This window comes from Sceloporus undulatus, chromosome 9, assembly GCF_019175285.1.
Source record: "Sceloporus undulatus isolate JIND9_A2432 ecotype Alabama chromosome 9, SceUnd_v1.1, whole genome shotgun sequence".
Lineage (NCBI taxonomy): Eukaryota > Metazoa > Chordata > Lepidosauria > Squamata > Phrynosomatidae > Sceloporus > Sceloporus undulatus.
Genome location: NC_056530.1, coordinates 16838254 through 16842244, shown reverse-complemented (window position 1 = coordinate 16842244; position 3991 = coordinate 16838254). Strand labels below are relative to the sequence as shown.

The 3991-nt window shown below is 43.5% G+C and overlaps 1 protein-coding gene across 1 annotated transcript in view; it reads left to right on the top strand.

The window, feature by feature from the left end:
• Window positions 1–3991, top strand: part of LOC121915845 (IgGFc-binding protein-like) — a 52399-nt gene that overhangs the window by 14151 nt on the left and 34257 nt on the right. The window lies entirely within an intron of this gene.

Below are 3991 nucleotides of genomic sequence, written 5' to 3'. Positions count from 1 at the left end.
TCTTTCATTTAGTCTCAAAGGTGCTACAAGATCTCTCTACATACTCAATAAACCATTGTTTTGGTACATCTGTGATTCTGTTTCATTTTGGCAGACCCCTGAGCCTTTGCTGGGCAGGAAACTGAGTGGATCAAGGTCCTGGAGTCATTATATCTGAACAGAGATGACAGATGACATCATAATTCCTTTTAATTAAAAAGTCCTCAAATTTTAATCCTGTGGGTTCTGGCTCCACAACACCACTTTTATGGCATAGACATAAGAGAAGTATGTTGCTGCTGATTTCAGAAGCAACAACAAAACACAATTGTCTTCCTCCTCAAACCCTGCTCTTTAATGCTATGGATTCTCTTTTCTATCCCAGATAAAATCTTGGGCCCCCCTCCTGTCTCTTCCAATATGGATCATAAACTCTGTTCGCTTTCAGGCTGACAAAGTAAAAAGGAAGAACCAATAGCTTACTGGTTGGTGATGAGATCCCAGCGAATACTGGAGGAAGGGTCTTTGTCTGGCGTGGCCCAACATGATGACAAGGTCACCACGAAGTGACTGGGGTCTGCTCCCCAAACGCTGATGCCCACATAGGCCCTGTGGTTGACCATGAGCAAGATAGGGCTCTGGGTGAAGGGCCTGCTGTATTGGGGGTCTTGGTACAAGGTCATGGCTGTCCAGTAGTTCCCTTGGCCAGGGGTAAGAGTTTCATTAATGATGCTATCAAAAGGATAAAAGAGAAGAGAGTTATAATATTTTGGCTGAAATTTTGGAGCAGGTGGGGGTTTCAGGGCATTAAGTTCTTGGGAAACAGATGCAGGTGCAAAGCTGATAGATGAAAATAAAATGCAAGAAGCAGCAGGATGGAGGGTACAAGCAAAGATGAGAGCAGCATTTGGAAAAGTTATTCTTTTACCACAATTCCCAGAATCTCCAGCTACTGACTGAGGGATTGTGGAAGTTCTGGTCCTGCCAAGCTCTGTTCAGGAGGAGGTGAATGGGAGTCTCTCCCATCCCTTTTTAGCTGATTTAGGCCCCATACAGAGAGGCCAAAATAAAGCTGCTTCGGGTCACTTTGGAGGTATGGTGTTTAAATGATGCATGCGTACTAAGAGTCTGGAAGCTGCGCTCCAGTCCTTGGGACTGAATCGTGGCCTTGGCTTGGCTTCTGGACTCTTAGTACGCATGCATCATTTAAACAGCATACCTCCAAAGTGACTCGAAGCAGCTTTCTTTTGGCCTGTCTGTATGGGGCCTTAGTAACCAACTTGTACTATAGGGAAAAATTCCCCCATCTCCAACAAAGACAAAGGCAAACTGGGTAATAAAAAGCCTTTTTGGGTAATTTCCAGGTATAAAAAAATTATGGGGAATTTCCAGGGAATTAAACCTTCCTGTTGGGTAATTAAAAGCCTTTCCATTTATGGGGAATTATTTCACTTCCCACCCCCCCCTCCCAAAATGGCCGAAAATTTTCTTACCCATTTGGTTGTACTTTATTGATCATGGCTTAATGTCTGTATTCAGTTCACAGCTGCATATTCTGAGCTCCACAAATGAATGTGCAGTTATACATTTTTGGATCAGTACCTTCAATGTATCACTTGATTCACTGGGATTGTGGAAACATCAAGCACATTCACAGATAAGCAGTCAGTTGCCCAATGTTGGTATTTAGCTGAAGCGTTGTGTAGGGCAACCACCACTTAAAAACATGAATGCTGATTTACACTATACAAGCACAGCGTAGGAAGTCTGCTGTAATTGCTTGTTTTTCAACAGACATAAAAGGAGCCTTCAGTCTGCTCCAGAAAGAGATGGGAGGATGCCCTTAATAGTGGAATGGGCAACTGGGATGTTTGGTGGGTAGTATGCCGCACTGAGGTGCCTGTAGAGTGATAGGGTGGGGTATTTTTGTGTGTTGTCATATTTTGGGGTTGCTTTCTATGTGGTTTTGGGGCAAAATGTGCCTGAAAATCATACCTTTTTTAAAGGGGGTCTTCAGCTGCCACAAAAGTAGAGACCCAGAAGGTGCAAATGGCCTGCAGGCCACACTTTGCCCATCCTTGCCTTAATATGAAGGAGGTGAGTGGGAAGAAGAGACAGAGCAAACAATGAAAGAGGACACAGGAAGGGTCAGTGGAGTGAAACAGGGGAAGGGCACTGACCCAAGAGTGTAGGATTCGAAAAAGATCATCATGATGGGAGAGGGGGGGAATACAACAGAAAAGAAGGGAGAGCGCAATGAAAGATATGAAGTGTGATACAAAACTGCTGTATGTGTAAATGTTGCACTGTGTTATTTGGCATCTTTTTCCCCACCGCCTTTCTCTCTCCTGTCTTTCCAGGTGAACTCACTCTTGGATGGGATGGATGACAGATGTCATGGAAAGGTTGATATTGAGTGGGTAGGTGCAGGAGAAGCTCAGGAAGAGAAACCGGTCTCTGCTGATCACCCCTCCATAGATGTTCTCCACATGGCCCTGTACCACATTGGAGTAGATGGCATGGGTTGCATTGACCTAGAAAGAGCACACACACACAAAAAAAAAAAAATCTTCTGAAAGACAGACCTGGCTATCTTGCTTCCACAGCATCGCTCCTCTCAGACACAGAAATCTCAAAACATAATTTGCATCTCCCTTAGGAGTCAACTAGTTTAAACACCAACCTTGCTGTATCATGGACTCCTGAAAGGTGTTAAGCATGGTGGGATGCTTTTGTGTAGCTGCTCTCATGTTTAATGCTACTTGGCATCCATCCTAGTACAACTGGGAATGTGAATGTGTGAACACAAGTTTGTTGTTGCTTTTGAATCTCAGCTCAGTTGAAATTTCTTTGGACATCCATCCTGGTTTCTTTAGACACATTCCATTTTTCCTCCTCATTGAACTGTTTGAAATTGTGGCTTCAGTATCCCACTTCGAAGAAACACCCATCCTTCATAAACCCTCTTCTCTACTAATTTTCCTGACCATGAGATCACTGCCAGTATTTTCCTAAGTTTATTGAAATCAGCTTTGTTAAAGTCTAGTGTATAATAAACTCCAGGAGAGTATAGTCACTCCCACCTAAGGATCTTGCCATTTCTACCACATTAACCACATCATTGCTGTTGTTTATAACCTTGTAACATTCCCACAATTTTTAATTTATTATTTATTTAGTTACTTTATTTCTATGCTTCCGTTCTCTCAGGCCGGGACCCAAGGTGGTGTACAAAATTAAAAGAAGATTCATACTCTAATAGACCAGATATGAAAGGGGAAAAAGGGAGGGGGAAGAAAAGCAAGTACTACCGCAGCAGATCTTTCTTTGGCTGATGGATGGGACCAGACTGGCATGCCAGTAGAAACTGGCATCTTTCTCTCTCCTTTCCCTGCTGGAAGACTGTGGAGTTTATCACACTGGAGGAATTTCTCTTAATGTTGAATGAAAAGGAAGTGAGGCCAGAACACATTCACGTGAATTTGCTAGTTCAGCGAAGTTACGTGAATTCGAATTGCATTTGAACTCACTTCCCATTGCCTGAAATTGCGTGTGATCACCTCTCACGCAATAACGTGAAACCCATGATTACATTCGGACTGACTTCCCATTGCCCGAAATTGCATGTGGTAGTCCATCATGCAATAATGTTAAACCCCATGGTTGCATTCGGATTGCCATTGGATTATACTTCCAATTTCCCTTGTCTGATAAACTCCTGTTTGTGATGATGGACTGCCTTTACTTATTGCCTTCTCCCTACCTCCACTGTAGTCCCACAGGTCTTCTGGACAGTATCAAAGTAGAAGATGAGCTTGTCTCCAACCAGTGTGCCAGTGCAAGTTGGGTCTGTCAGATGCAATCCTTCAGCAGGGAATCCATCAGTAAAAAGCAAGCAGCGGGAGAGGGAGACAGCACTACTGCTTTTGCCACTGCAGGTCAGATGATAATCTGTGAGTAGGAAAAAGACCATTGGTCGAGTGAATGGATGTGGTCTTATTTTTGAAAACTG